At 33.1% G+C, this 17,500-nt stretch overlaps 1 protein-coding gene across 1 annotated transcript in view; it reads right to left on the bottom strand.

Annotated features, from left to right (window-relative positions):
- LOC137632335 (leukocyte antigen CD37-like) overlaps nt 1–17,500 on the bottom strand; it is a 457,406-nt gene that overhangs the window by 263,633 nt on the left and 176,273 nt on the right. The gene's annotated exons all lie outside the window — the stretch shown is intronic.

Genomic DNA, 17,500 nt, shown 5'->3' with positions numbered 1-17,500 from the left:
TCAGCAGATACTGTACTGTAGATGCATGACAACGTTTAAAGTGATATGAAGTCATTAGATCGTCTAAAAATAGTTAGGCTAAATCAAAGAAAACGTTCCTTCTACTTTCTTGTAGTTGTCACTACTAACACATTTCTCTGTACTTAGCACTCGCCTTCAAAGCACTGGAAAAACTCTTCTAGGCAAAAAAAATTTTTTTCCCTGGAAGCCAAATTCCCGAATTATTCCGTGAAATTGAGCCACGGTGGCCACTAATTCATCAGTTAACCAAGAATCTCCCTTTAGAGATGATATTATAGAGTAGATCCACGCAACTGAACTTCCACTTTCATTCTTTCAATGCAATTTCAATAATGAACCCATAGTGCATAGAAATATCAACACTAAAGGATCACCAGCAGCTCCTCGATATTCTTCCGTCAACCTGCCTATTCATACTTTGCAGTTTACTTTTAGGTGGTATGTTTGCACCCAGTCTTGTGCTATAAAAGTAAAATCCTTTGCATCCCAGCTACTCTCATTATTGATCTAGGTTGCACTTGCTCTTAGCTTCTGCTTCTTTAAAAAGAAAATAGTAATAATGTTTACTTTTTTATCCTAGGGTTTTCTGTTTCTCTACGAGACCAATCAAAACACTAATCTATCCTTTTACATATGCTAGCCTCTTTGCACGTCATCATATCACGGCTTTTTTCCCCCTAGTGACTCTAGTCAATAGTCAAGTGGCTTACATAAGAAAGACACAAGAGACAATTTCCTTTTTCTTCTCAAGTAAGACGGGTTCTCACTAGTGCTGGATCTCCAGTTACGGTCTGGAAAATTATATCAACCAGCGATTAAAAAAAAAAAAAAAATATATATATATATATATATATATATATATATATATATATATATATATATATATATATATATATATATATATATATTTGACTTGACTAATACATGAACGCTTCCCTAATTGTACTTAAAAGACAGTTTGACTACAGGAATTATTTACAGCTTCCAACTGTTAGATCCAAGAACGTTACTTTTCTTTTACAAATCTCTTGTGACCCACCTTTTATTCTATTATCCAATAGACTACATTATGCTGTCAACCACTTTGACGAATATAAAACATATCGACATTTATTACTCGTTGGTTTGTATTGAACTTAACCTCATCCATTTGCTAAAGTCCATTTTCTTTGTAATAGTTTAACATTTGCCAACTACTTTCTTTGTTATTGTTTAATTTTACGGAAATTTTTCTTTTATGCCAAGAAGTGTATATAGGTTTGGTCATCTTTATCGTGTATGTATCGCGTATGTATGCATGTATCTTTTGTGGCTGCGAAGGTTCTATTGTCAAATGTGAATGTTATTACTTTATTTGAAAGATTCTAGATTTTTTTATTTGCTTCTTAAATGGACTTAAGGTCACACTATCTAGCATTGCATATAATATCATGTGTTTAAGTAGAATTTTATCTCGTAAACTAACAATTCTTCTTTACCCAAGGGGTAAGTGCACTGTAATTATCCAGGTAAAAGAGACTATTTAGCTATGGTAAGCAGCACTTCTAGAAGGACACTCCAAAATCAAACCATTGTTCTTTAGTCTTGGGTAGTGCCATAGCCTCTCTACCATTGTCTTACACTATCTTGGGTTAGAGTTCTCTTGCTTAAGGGTACACTCGGGCACGCTATTCTATCTTATTTCTCTTCCTCTTGTTTTGTTAAAGTTTTTATCATTTATATTGGAGGTATTTATTTTAATTTTGTTACTCTTCTTAAAATATTTTATTTTTCCTTTTTTTCATTTCCTCACTGGGCTATTTTCCCTGTTGGAGCCCCTGGGCTTATAGTATTCTGCTTTTCCAACTAGGGTTGTAGCTTAGCAAGTGATAATGATAATGATAATAATAACTAAAATGCAGAAGTTGAGCAATGAAGAGGCAAGAAAATTAATGGTCTGTTTAGATATTAGATATTTTATATCTGTCTTTAAAGGAATTTTATTTTAACTTTTATAAGATTTTCATATTCTAGTACTGATCCTGCAGAATGTGACAAACCAAGAGTAGCTTGCGAGTCAAAGGCGAGATGAATGCAAATGAGTCTTGACTTGCTGGTCACAAGAATAAACATCTGAAATTTGTCGTGCTCGTAGAGAGATTATAGCCCTGAAAGGGCACATGGTGCTTCCATTATTACAAAATTAAGTATAATGGAAAAAAAGCAGGTTACTTTCTCAATAATTTCAACTTTAAATGACTTGTACCCTAAATCATCTCTGTTAGTGTGCAATAAACATTTTGTAAGATAGACAAAGCAGCCCTGGCGATTTTTGTCTGAGATTACAGTCAAAGTAATAGATATCATAAAACATTGACAACAAATATTGGACATATAAAAATTTGACATCGTAACAGGAGATGAGTATAAATGTCACGGTATGGGTTTTATCGCAAAAACATGACGGATAATCATAAGCTGGTTTTAACTTCTTATCTGTTTCCAGGGAAACGTTAACCTTTCCAAGAAAATGTTGGGACCTCAACGTCGCTTCTCGGAAGCTTTCATGGTGAAAACATGCAGTTTTTGGTTTTATCCCCAAAATTGCAGTCTTCAGATTTCTTCATAAGATTAATTTCTATTTCAATTCGAATTTTTCTTTATCAATATCACTGAAAAGATCTTATGTATCCTTCGTTTTTTTATTCTATTCTATATTGTATACACCTAAAAGTAATCCATCGTAACGAACTTACCACGGAGAATTATTTCAAGAAATTTATATATAATAAGACATCCTTTTAACATAAACATTTATATACTCTATGTTCGACGGATTACGCTCTCTGATTTAATTTCCTCATGTTGACCGATATTGAGCTCCGCTCCATAATTTCTTACACAAATATTTTTTTCAAAACGTTTGTCAAAGACGTATATTTCATTTTTCAAATTTTCACAAAGCGAATGTAACGGAATTTGGATTTCTTAGCAAAGTCAAATCCCGGGAACCAAGAAATATATCTAGAATTATTATTATTATTATTATTATTATTATTATTATTATTATTATTATTATTATTGTTATTATTATTATTATTGTAATTATTATTATTATCATTATTATTATTATTATTATTATTATTATTATTATTATTAGTGTTGTTGTTATTAATATTATTATTATTTATTACTTTTAATATTATTAATGTTATTATTTTAATCTTCATTATTATTATTATTATTATTATTATTATTATTATTATTATTATTATTATTATTATTATTATTATTATTATTATTATTATTATTAGCTAGATTTCAAACTTAGTTGAAAAAGCAGAATTTTATAAACCCAGGGGCTTCAACAATGAATTATAGGCCATTGAGGAAAGGAAATAAGTAAATTATAAGAGAAGTAATGAACAATTAAAATAAAATAGCAACATTGAAATAGATCTTTCTTATATATATATATATATATATATATATATATATATATATATATATATATATATATGTATATATGTATATATATATATATATATATATATATATATATATATATATATATATTATATATATATGTATATGTATATATGTATGTATATATATATATATATATATATATATATATATATATATATATATATATATATATATATATATGTATGTATATGTATATATATGTGTGTGTGTATATATATATATATATATATATATATATATATATATATATATATATATATATATATATATATATATATATATGAAAGATCTATTTTAATGTTTTTTATTTTCAATTATTTGTATATCTTAGAATTAGAATAAATCTTGTTAAGATATGAGAATTTCTTTCGAGTGCTCACCAATGGGGCACCAACATTTCTCAGCTTCACTATGAATTACTCTGTTGTTTTCCATTCTTTGTTGGCGGTCCATCAAGTGATGGATTTTCTCTCTTGCTCTCAATCTCTCACAGTTGATTTATGTTGTTTTCATGATTTATTCCTATTAATACGAAAGTTTATGAGTATGTGTATGTATGAATATATATAGGTATGTTATAGGTATAATCAATACGCATTGATTTGTAGTATGCATACGTTACGCATTAAATAAGATGTCTTTACTTGGCTGTCATATTTTGTGGCCTCAGAAAATGAGTTTTTAATTCTTCCTTCAACTCCTTAGCGTGAAACACGGACCGTAAACTATCTTGTAACGAGTCCAAAATTAAACTTCTTGGAATTCCAGACCTGCATACTCCTTTGTTATAGCCTTCTTCCATTTTTTCTTCATTTTTCTTTTTCATATTCTGCCTCCCTTACCTTCCTCCACTTTTACTCTCACCATTTTCCTTCTACACGCAATTTTCCCCTCTCTCCTGTCTCTACTCTTATTGCTGTCTATCTTTCACCTCCCATCCAAAGTTATTTCCCTAACCCCCCCCCCCCCACCTTCCCTTTTCTCTGAGACAGAGGGAGGGAAGAGGGGGTTGGGGGGCTAGCACCAATTTTCACCCTGCCGGTGACACTTGCGAGAAATCCATGGCAGTCTTGTCAAAAGTTGCGTTTGATGTTTCATAAAAGAAAGTCGCTCGTGTGGCATTTTATTGCCAGGCGTGTTGCATTCATTTCGCTCTTTAGAGAGAGCGAAATATACAAAGTGATTTCAAAGATCCAGAATTTTGTTTTCCTTCATTGGAATCTGGGTCTTGTGATTTGCCGTTTGGCGCTAATACACAGGTACTGTGCGCTGCAAAAGTGAACCAGTCGTTCTCATTAGATTTCGATAAACACAAAACTGTAACTGACATCGTCCGTCTGTAACTCATAATGATGGCAAGATAGATCATTTGGCAATAGAACAGTCGAGTATGATTTCCCAATGCAAAATACATTTTAGAGTCAAATTTTTAAGGACATATATGCGAAGAGACATTTTGATTACTAATTTACTATATTTCTGTTTTTAATGTTTTTACTTTTATATCCGGATACTTTCGTTCATGTATAAAGGACCGAGTTTTGGAAATTCAATCCACAGATTTCTTAAGATTCTAATCTAGCTCTACATCAGTATGGTAAAAAAAAAAGAATATATCGGAGAGAGTAGTCATACCCTAGTGAGAAGGGTACGTGCACGTCTGTGTGTGCATATATACCTAAATATTTACCCGTCATTTTTGATGGGTCACATGCACCAGTACTTATATAATTAACGAAATATCAGAAACAAACCATTACACGCACACACATATACAGTGTGTGTGTATATATATATATATATATATATATATATATATATATATATATATATATATATATATATATATATATATATATATATATATATATATGGTTGAATAAAGCAAATCTTTGGGCATGGTATTTTTTTTTCTCTTTTTGTTAGTTTGAAATATTTCAGCTTCTTTTCCGGCTGGTCATCCTGTCCTCTGTTTTGAAACAAAAACTATCTCGCACATATTTTATAATTCATTTTTGTTATTTAGGTATCAGAACACAAGGATTTCTTCTATTATTCATAGGCCTTGCATTGAAAATAGTATATCTTAAATTAAATTAAATGAGTATAATAAGTTATATTTTTTGTCAGTCACATAATCGTCGTTGGATTTAAATGATATGCGAGTTATGCTAGTGTTTTTTACCATTTTATTATTTTGATTCGTTGGAGATTTTCTCCTTATTTTCTTAATCTTAATCTTTTGTGATGTAAATACCACAATAATTTAATTACGTAGATTGCTGTCTCTAGCTTTCTCCACCACATGTCGTGATATGTACAAAAGGGAGTTGTAAGATTATTCCTTTATCCTTTTTTTTTTTCTTTTCTTTTCCAGATGCAATTATAGTGATTGGTGCGTTGCAGGCATTTCTCATGTATAGATATCGTATCATCCCTTAATAGATAAAATTATTTTTGCTGTCATTTAAATTTCGAAGAATGTGTACTTCTTGAAAACTTTTCTTTTGTTTACGCATCTGTTTTTGTAATGCAATAAGCCAGCTTTCCCAAATGCGGTTTCATTAAAAATAGATAATAGTAATACTCTGACCATGGTATTGCAGGGTCATTTGTGAGAATCGTGTTTAAAATAAGTCCAGCGATTCAAATACTCTCGAAAGTATACGAAAAACGTTATTTTACTTTTTATAACTTTTTATATTTCCGCCGAGACTGACCCAGGAATCTTATGTTCAAATATGATTAAATTTATACGGAAAAGAGTAAATGTCTTTAGCAAACAAAAATAAAAAATGTGGTTTACCCTCAAAAGAAGCAGAAGCTCAACTGAAAGAAGAAATCTTATTTGTAAGAATGTGGGATAATACTTCACGGGAAAATGAAGCGGAAGAACTCGTCGATAATCGCATTTTATTCATTTATATATCGGATAAGTGGGTGGATGAAACAAAGCATGATGAGGAATTGGAGTTATACAGTATATGCACCTCTTAATGTGGAAGTACATAAACTTTGAATTATAAATCCATCATCATTACTTATATATCAAAGTTAGTTCATTGAATAAACGATCTCTCCAAGGATGTTATTTGATTAGAAAGCAAATGTTTTAATTTTCCAGGTACAGGGACTTTTACTTTGTCTTATTTGTTAAAATTTTTCTAGAGTTCCTTGATTTTCACTAGTAGTGACCTGTTCCATCGTTGCTTATCTCCTCTATTCATAGTTGTAAGGAATATAAGCAAGTCCTTTACCATGGCTTAAATGACAAGATCCATTCATGCTTCTGTGCATTGTTACAATAGCTGTGCTGGATTGTATTGTCATTCACCACAAATGTCTGAACTACATGCTCTGAAATACAAAAGGAAATGTCAAAAGTTATTATGATAGTCAACCGTAGATGATATAGAAGTGAAATCAGGAAAATTACAATATTCTAATGTGTGGGCGCTCTTTTTATGTAGAATTAGGTATTTGTGTATATACAACTAGTCGTAATTGTTACAAATACATGTGATATATATTTCTAATTTTGGGGATACACAGCTACACCTTTTCAATTTGTGTGATGCAAACTACCAAGGGGCTTGTGACATTGTGCTACTCAAGAGACAGTATCTGCATACATATCCGCTGTGGTTAACTAGAGGCATTGTCGCATCAAACTTCGCATGTTTGATTTACATATTCGCTCAGTGCGCCGCAGAGTATTTGCATTGACTAAACTCGGATGCTTATATTGTCTTACTGATCTAGTCTCGTACCACGGATTCTGCCAAGGTATTGGGCTTTCAGGTAAACTTATATTTTATTAATTTGCCAAAAATATTCTTCATTACGGAACAATTTGATACGATAAGTGTGCCTCAGTTAATTTATTTAATCTTTTATTGGTGTTCCGTTTGACATTTTGCATGAGAAATGTTCTTTTTATTTTAAATCCAAAGGATTTAACCTCGACTGACTATTTTTGAACTTACAAATGACTTAGTGGATATTTGATTATTTTATGATTTTACGATGAATGCCATTTGAAAATTGGTAAATTGGGAGCAATTTATAATAAAATTTGTGTATTTACATAACATTTTAATTGAAGTTTTGAACTAGGTTAGACAAAAATCATTCATCAAATATGTATTAATTTTTTATCGGAGAGAATTTTAACACTCGTTGGAATATTAATGCCCTGCATTTTCACATTGCCATCCTACGACAATTTATCTATTCATCATAAAGCCATTTATCTGATGATATTATACAACTTATTAGAGGGTTTAAGAGATTGATTTAGGCTGCGTTTTATTATGACTAATGAATGATAAGCCGACTGAAAATAATAGTATTTGGACGTTTTATAGTAGTCTGTGTGGGGAATCAATTATTTATATAAAAGATGTGATGGGATTGGCAAATGTTAAATCCGACTACACATGGTTCATTTCATATGTCTATAAATTAGTTTATTTTGACTTATTTCTGTACATGAACCATATAGGCTCACTATTTTTAATTCAGTTCGATGAAATGTATTGATTGGAAATAAATATACAGTACTTCTATAGACTAATATTGTACTACATAATAATGAAGTGCAACTTATAACGTCACTCAGTGGAAGGTTCAGCTAATAAAAGTAATTTTGATTCATAGAAAACTTAATGGTAGACAAAATCACTATAAAACCTTCGTTAAAGTAAGTATAGAGTTACAAAGGTATTTCGGTGTGACCAGGCTAACACCTTTTCGTCAATGTAAGTACATACATATAGAAGAGTAAAAATCCTAAGGCTAAGAGTTAAATGCTTCATAGTACTTTCTAAACTAAATAATAGACCCGTCAAGCAAAATTGACAATTGTTCTGCAAACAGCGGAATTATTGCGGCAAACATGTAAATAGACCTGTAGTTATCAACCTTGTTTGCCCTATGCACCCCTTTCACCACATGTCAGAAAGTAATTCCCCCTCCTTTCCAAGATTGCCTTAAAACTGCATTCAATATAGTATGGATATGATAGAATACTCCTTTATTTTTTCCCTATAATTCCATAAACATTATAATTTGACACGGATTATTTTTATATTGTCCCTGGGGGGGGGGGGGGCTCAAAGGTAATAAAAAACAAAAAATTCGAACAGTTTTTGTTTGCTAATTTGTGGTCCTAGCTCCCCCCCCCCCCTCCTCCACATCTGAAAGCCTGAAATTTCATTATTTGGTGAATCCCTCTTCGTTGAGAACCCCTATAATAGACGCATGTTTTCGCTGGACCATGTGAGTTATTAACCCAGATTGTGAAATTACAAGAAAAATAATCCCCCATAGAAAACCTAGCCAAAAATTCCCGAAACAAGGCTAAAAAACTTGAAATATGTAATAAGTAGAAAAAAGATAATGGGTCCCTTCACCATCTATTTGATAAATCGTTTCCCTCAATACGTAGCGCTATCCATCGTGGATGTTCTATTCAACTTTGAATGGAGAAAGGCTGAGTTATCCGGTGTTCTTGTTAAAACCCTTGTTGTGTATGATCCTAGTTTTTACTTTATTCCTTTGTCTTCTGTGAAAGTCCGTTTTTTTTTGCGGTACTCATTTACACAATAATAAAACGATTTGTATTTCTTTTACTAAAAGACACATGAGTGTATGTATATATATATATATATATATATATATATATATATATATATATATATATATATATATATATATATATATATGTATATATGTGTGTGTGTATATATATATATATATATATATATATATATATATATATATATATATATATATATATATATATATATATATATATATACACACTCATGTGTCTTTTAGTAAAAGAAATGCAAATCGTTTTATTATTGTGTAAATGAGTACCGCAAAAAAAAAAAAAAAAAAAAAAAAACGGTCTCTCTTTTGGTGTTTACCATTTTGTCTAGTCTGTGGACTTGACGTAATGTTGTATTTTTAAAAACTTCATGTTATAGCCAAAATGTCTGCAATCCATAACTAGAAATCGCTTAATCACATATATCTATCTGATCTATAAACGTGTTCAAATTCAATTGCCACTTATTCGTGTTCAAAGATCTTTTTTTCTACAGGTTAATGGAAGCTGGTGGGTCTTTACTTACCAATATTGAATTTTTTAAGAACAAATTGCTGAGATCAAGGGTAAAAGTAATAACAGCTGTTGTAGAAACAGAAACCCTTGGAGTTAGTGTTGGATTACACCGGGAGTCAGCATTAAGCCCGTTTTCATTTGTGCTGGTATTGGATGTGTTAACTGAAGGGATCAGACATGAATAGTTATGGGAGTTTGAAATGTGCAGATGATTTGGTGATTAATGTTGAAAAGGAGGAAGAATGACAGAGAAAGATTATAGAGTGCCAAGTTACTTTGGGTAGAGGTGGTATGAGGGTAAATACGGATAAGATTGAAGCTATGGGGAGCAGTAAGGAAGGTAGCGACAGGATAGCCATACATGAAAGTAGAGGAGCAGTTCTGGAACAAGTAGAACAATTTAGATACTTGAGATCTATTATAAGTCAGGAGAGAGGATGTGAGGTTGAAGTTGATAGTAGGTTAAAAACAGCATGAGGGAAGTGGAGGGAAGTAGCAAGAATGGTATGTGATTAGAAAATGCTAACCAAGCTAAAAGTCCAGATCTATAGCACAGTAATAAGACTAATGTTGATATATGGTTCAGAAATTTTGGGCCTTTGGATGGAAAGAGGGAGCAAAGTATGAGAGAACAGAGATGAGAATGCTGAGGTGGAGTATTTGAATATCGCTGCTTGGAAGATTGGAAGATGGTGAAATAAGAAAAAGGGCAAGTGGAGTAAAGATTATAGAGATGTTAAGAGTGTCACGACAGAGATGTAGGCACATGTTGAGGATGGATGGTGGGGAGGGAGTGAGGAGTGTTTGGGAGGAACCTGTTAGGGTGAGAAGATCAAGAGGGAGGCAGATAATTAGATGGTGAGATAAGGTAAAGGATGGTATGGAGAGAAGAGGTTTGGTGAAGAGGATGCCTTTGATAAAAGACATTAGAGAGGGCCCACCAGGCACCCGACCCCTTAATGTAGGGATAACCGTGCGAATGAAGAAGAATTTTGATGGGCCTCATTGTTACTACAGAAATGTAATATATGATGTTCCGCAAGTTGTATGACCTTGAAAACAAGCTTGTTGCATCTCTCTTTGTGCCTGAATATAGATCTGTTATTACGGAATCCCTTATTGGAGATCTAAATAAAATTAGTGTATGTTGCACATTATGAGGGATAAAGTTAAACCCTAAGAAGATTGTAAGAAGGTTAAGGACAGTCGCTCCTCAACAACCATATGTTTAATTGATAAGGTCTTCGGTTGTAAACAAAGCATTTAAAATTCTAGTTAGGATTCTTGATTGCAAATTTATTTTTAAGAAACAAATCTGGTCTGTTTCTTTAAAGTGTACAAAAATTGGCAGATTGAGTCTTTTAGAAAATGTTTGGTGACCAATCTATCTTGAAGAAATGTTTTAATTCTTTCATTTTGCCATCTTTTGAGTAGTGTTTTCCTGTCTGGTCTTCAGCTGCTGACTGGCATCTGAATTTATTAGGCAGAAGCATGTGGTCTATTAAATTCCCTATTCCTGATCTGGTTATTAATCTCTGGCACCACCGTTCGCTTAGTTCTTTATGCACATTGCATAAGATTTTCATAATGTGAACCATTCTTTCCATTTGGATCGTCCAACATTGTACCATCCAGTGTGTAGTACTAGGTTCTTGCCTTCTCCCCCATGAGACTCAATACGACACAGAAGTTTTATTCTATCTGAGACCAGATTGTGGAATGGTCTGCCTAATCTGGCAGTTGAATCGGTGGACCTTCATAAGTTAGAAATTATTGCAATTGCTTTTCTGTTGTACTGAACTGGTTCACATTAATCACATTTCTAGTTTATATAAGACTAATCTATTTTAACGTCGTTACTGGTCTTTACAAATTTCATAATCTATTATCAATTATTTCTCATTAATTGTTTGCTCGTTAGTTCACTATTTTCTTTTCGCACTTGTCTGCTTTCCCTGTTGGAGCTTGTATCAGTAGGTTTTCCAATAAGGGTTGTGGCTGGACTAATATTAATGAAAATCGTGTTCTAAGTATCCGCGTTCTTGGATAATTAGGCTTAATTTTTAGAATAGTAGTTATATCGTAACAGTCTTTGAAACTGCTCTTGATGCATATGTTCACATAATTTCGATGGAGTATTTTTAATTGCTTAAGGAGTTTTAACACATGTTATTTTCCCTCCTGTTTTGTCAATTTAGAATGTCTGGATATTTTAGTTGCTCTTATCCGATAACATTTTTTCAGATCTCTATTTTTCTTCTGTATTAATGAATAGAACCGATGGTAGCAGCAACATTTCCTTGGTGAAAATTAAGATCGCATTAGAGAGACCGTCTCTCCAGTGGATGCACACCGTTTGAGATAAGTAACATAAATTCGATGCGCTCCGCCCACCGCCCTACATTCTCCCAGACGCAGAAAAAGATATAAGGCAAAGAATCCCATTCTAACTGTGGTGCAAGCCATATGTATTGGAGTGTTCCCAGCGGTGGGCAAAGAAGGGTCGTGGAGGAAGACTTGAATTGGGGACTTTATGAGAAGGCCGGTTGCCACGACTCTGTTGCCATCTCGGTTGCAAGACTTCCTACTCAGAGCATCCCTGAGTGGTTCTAGGAGTGACGAGTAGCACTCCTGGAGTGGAATGGAGTGTCACTTGTAGAAAGTGAGTGGCACGCCCAATCTTTAGTGCCAGCCGGAAATGGTTAACGTCACTTGTATGTGGCACGATGGAAAGAAAGGAATTTTTAGTGCTCTCTCTCTCTCTCTCTCTCTCTCTCTCTCTCTCTCTCTCTCTCTCTCTCTCTCTCTCAAATGAATTAGGTGTAAGAAAATCTAATTTACTTTAGGCTCTCTTATCCTCCGGATCATTAACAGTTACTTTTGTAACGCCAAGTTGGTTTATTGATACCCCCCCCCCTCTCTCTCTCTCTCTCTCTCTCTCTCTCTCTCTCTCTCTCTCTCTCTCTCTCTCTCTCTCTCTCTCTCTCTCTCGTCATTGATTGATTGATTAGAAAATTTGAAAAGTCATAATTTACCCTATAGTTTAAATCCCTCTGGTCAATGACCATTCTCTTTGTAACGTCAGATTTATATATATATATATATATATATATATATATATATATATATATATATATATATATATATATATATATACTTTCTCTCTCTCTCTCTCTCTCTCTCTCTCTCTCTCTCTCTCTCTCTCTCTCTCTCAAGTTATTAGCACTTCGTAATGCAGCAATATACGGTATTACCACTTATAATAATAGCTGTAGTAGTCAGTTTAATTAATTGACCTCAGGGGCACCCACACTTATGGGCCAGGGGGCTCTTGCCTTCACCCATGAATTTTTTTATGTATTTATGTATGTGTGTGTGTGTGTGTGTGTGTGAGAGAGAGAGAGAGAGAGAGAGAGAGAGAGAGAGAGAGAGAGAGAGAGAGAGAGAACTTCACATATTTCTGGGACTGTTTAATCATCCTTTGGTGTTCGTCTTGTGGACCCATCAGGTCACAAAATCATATACGTGAAATATTTCTTGAATTTTAACTAATGACGGACATGAGTGTGAGGAAGATCAAGTTCCATAATAAATCATGGTCAAAACTTTGCTCTCACTCTTGAAAAACTTTTCGGTCAGAGATATGATGACTGTTTTGTAGTGGTTGGAAAAGACATTGTCATTGTAGCCAAAATTCGAAGTGTTTACCCCAAAGCTGATTTTGTTCATTGTTCCTTACACGGGCTCAATCAGCCTGTCAGTGCTGTTACATCACTTTCTCAGTAGCATGGGGATACCATTAATTGAATCATCACATTTTTCTGTGAAAGACCCTTAAAGAAGTATTCCTCACTTATGCGAAACACGCTTGAATAGCAAATATAAGAGTATTGAATTATTCACTGAAAAAAACTTGAAGACATTTACACTTAGCTATAAGCTTTTCAACTACGGCAACTGGAACTGGCTAGATGACAGACTATACATTAGATATTTTGTGTTTCTAGCTCACATACCTTAAATTTGCCTAATTATCGTATCGTTTTATTAAATTCTTGAACCAGTCACCTAACCTCTTCAAACAGTTCAACATGTCCCACTAGTACAGGAGCGCATTTAAAAGTTGTTAAATATAAAAAGTGCACTGCAGTAAAGCAGATGAACACTTCAGGATGGATGTTTTTGAGATGGTAGCCATGATGGCAGAAAAAAAATAAACATTGACCTCGCTGTACCCGGTATTTTACAAGAACCAATGTGGGAGGAGAAATTTTGGCTGATAGTATATATTCCCTACATCGAGTTTGCTGAAACAGCAAAACTGATTTACTTCATCTTACTAAAGTAAGTAAGGAAGCGCGTATTAACCACGCGAGTTGAAATAGACAACTTTAAGGCTGATACATAATGTCAGTATGATTACTCGGCTACCTAGGTAATCAAGAATTCACTGAATTGTTGCCAGGTACTGAGTTTTATCCCGCCTTAATCCATTTTTTTTTCTCTGCAAGTAATCGCATCGCACAATACAGTAGAAAAGTAAACTTCGGCAAGTAAAAACATTGCTGAAATCCACTGTTTTAGATGAACCACTCTCCGGGTTATGCATGTTCGGCTGACATCAGGATGGAATCAATTTGAGCTAAACAGACATCGTGAGAAATGTAGTTGAAAAGTTTGGTAGCGATTACAGGAGGTTACTGATTCTTTTAAAATTAGCAGCGACTGACTCAGATGAAAAAATGCTTTATTCAACTACACCTCTTTATTTTCTTCCATTCGGCATTATTATGTTCTTCATTTTCAGTAAATTAAAGTTATCCTTATTATATCGTATATTTTTACGCAGTTTATAATTGCGTTATTCTTTCAAGAAAGATTTACTTTCAGTTGGACAGGGTATGGAACTATTGAAAAAAAGTAAATATAATTATCTATATTTTCTTTTATCCATTATGCTTCTCTTGAATTATTGACAATAGCAAAACACACTGCATATGTGTGTGTATGTATGTATAATTGCTTTTTTCACTGAAAAAATACAGGTGCCCATACTGTTTTTGAAATTAACCTGCTGGTTCAAAGGGTCGAAAGTGTGTATGCTCGAGTAAGATTTGTCCTCCTTGGAAAATATGTTGCAGGCGCCCGTGGTCGTTAACGATCCAGTGGTCGTTCCAGCTTACGCCGAAATCATTCTCGTAATTAAAGGACTCAAGTTTATCTAGTTATAAAAATGTAAATTATTTTAAAAAGTGTGATATTTCAGTAATGGCAAAGCGAAATAAATAATGATGAATTTGCCACTGTCTAAACTCGTAGATTTAGGAAATCCTATGATCAGAATTGAATTGTACGCCATTATTAAATATTGACGTAATGCTTCAAGTCAGAAGTAATATTGACTATCTATAGTTTATTATTAAAGTTATTAAAAGGAGATTTACCAGGCCAATGAGCCAAGCTCGACTCTTATTGAGCTGAACCGATTAAATTCGGAAAGAAAGAATATTTATATTAAAGTTAATAGATAAATCAAATATTTGTATAGAAAATACAGCAGATAAACAATAAATAAATTGAGATAGAAAACCTTTAATAATCAGACATTTAATTCATATCCATAAAACTTATGTTTCTTAAAAAAATTCTCAGAAACAAAAATTTAAAATCGTTTAGTAGAACGCTTCCTATTCATGCACTATGAATCATTGGTTGAGACAGTGCTAACTGACTGAATAGACAATCATCTTAGTTTTGCTGTATATTGGCACATATGTAAGGTCCTACGTGATTAACTGAACATTTCCAAATGCCGGGTATCAGTCATTTTAAGACCCAAATTAGTGACGCTGTTACGAACTAAACAAATCTCTGAAAACTAAGAAATAAAATACTGGATGAGATAAATATATATTGGCAAAAGACAAAGCAGAAAATGTGTGGTTTATTATATAGCGTTAACACCCAAGTTCCGTAAGTTATATAATGTAATGGGCTCTATATAAACGACAGTGCTAAAAGTATTTGAAATGTAATATGAAGTGGCAAAGCTGATATCTGATTATTGACTGTAATATTACTACCATAGTTGGGAGTTCAGTATCTCGATTCCAAATAATAGGATTAAACGTCAAATTTTTATCAAACTTATATAGCACGAAAATAACGGAGGCTTTTCCATAATTCTTGTAAGTCTTTTTTATACATAATTTCAAGCCATCAGGAATATAACGATTCAAAAAAGAGGGGATATTATTATTATTATTATTATTATTATTATTATTATTATTATTATTATTATTACTTGCTAAGCTACAGCCCTAGTTGAAAAAGCAGGATGCTATAAGCCCAGGGGCTCCAACAGGAAAAATAGCCCTGTGAGGAAAGAAAACAAGGAAGAATAAAATATTTTAAGAGCAGTTACAACATTATAATACATATTTTCTATATAAAACTTTACCAAAACAAGATGAAGAAAAATAAGATAGACTAGTGTGCCCGAGTGTACCCTCAAGCAAGAGAACTCTAACCCAAGTTATTGAGTTAGAAAAACTCAAATCAGAGGAATAGCTCCCTGTGGCTCATGGTGAACCTACTGGCTCAGTATTTTTCCAGGTATGACAAGTGGAAGGTAGGCGTAGTTTGGGGAGACCTGCGGGTCTTCAACAGTTTTATATCATTAGGTAATCACGAAGACTTTTTGGATACAAAAAAAATATGTATTTTCGGATCCCTCAAAAGTATGGATAGGTTAGAGGTTTAAGCGAACAACTTCATTGGTGAAAGATAAAACAAGTTTATTTTTAGTTTATAAGTATTAATTTCCTGACACAACATGATTGCCACAGACTACTGATTGCAGCTTGCTTGCCCCACTTCACTTTGAAACTTTGGATTTTTAAAGTTACGGATAAATGATATATGACGAAACCCCCGGTGAAGTGGTTTTTCCTTTTTTTCATTATTTGTCTCATTCTAGTTAGTCCTTTGCTGTGATATCCTCACATACAATATATCCATCATTTCCCCCTTCAGTAATTCACTTCATGCAGTGACCCCTGTATTAACCTCTTTCCCTCCCTTTTCTTGTCCTCATTTAATTTTTTAATTGTTCTGCTTCACGTGATTGAAGTTCTGCAGGCTTAGGAAATCTAATTAATCTTTCTCTCTCTCTCTCTCTTTCTCTCTCTCTCTCTCTCTCTCTCTCTCTCTCTCTCTCTCTCTCTCTCTCTCTCTCTCTCTCTCTCTCTCTCTCTCATTTAAAGGCAGTTTAATATACAGTTATTGTAATTGTACATATAAAAAGAATATTTTACGATAATGCTATGGTTTGTGGATAGGATAGGCATATTTTTTTTATAAGTAATTTGGTATTGCTGTTCATCACCCTTTATATACTTAGGCATAATTGTATATATCCTCATATTTGTAATATTTGTACCTCCGATAGATAAATTCTTTTATAAATTCAAAACATACGATTAAAACTCACACAAAGCACAGGCGAGTGGAGGGGTGGTTATTAGATTATTTCGAATTTCAATTCAGAAAAAAGATTAACCTCGGGAAAATATGAACTAAAAAGGAAAGAGTAATTTTTTTGCCTTAGGCTGAAAGTTAGAGACCTCAAGGAAAGTTCACTTATTATTAATCAGTTGACTCCTGTAGAGCGTAATCTAATACGTTTATGATTATGGCTCGAACGTGTAGTTATTCAACCTTGGGTCTGCCATGGATTTTTTTTTTTTTTATCATGAAGTTATTTGACAGTTTTCCTCCCTACATAGCTTGGATTTGAATTTAAAAAGACATAGAAGTCTACAAAGGTCGAGTTTCTTGTACTGATATGTCTTTCGTGCTTGGTAATAAAGTTAAAGTTGA

This window comes from Palaemon carinicauda, chromosome 41 (genome assembly GCF_036898095.1).
Source record: "Palaemon carinicauda isolate YSFRI2023 chromosome 41, ASM3689809v2, whole genome shotgun sequence".
Lineage (NCBI taxonomy): Eukaryota > Metazoa > Arthropoda > Malacostraca > Decapoda > Palaemonidae > Palaemon > Palaemon carinicauda.
This window is presented reverse-complemented; position numbering and strand designations above follow the sequence as displayed.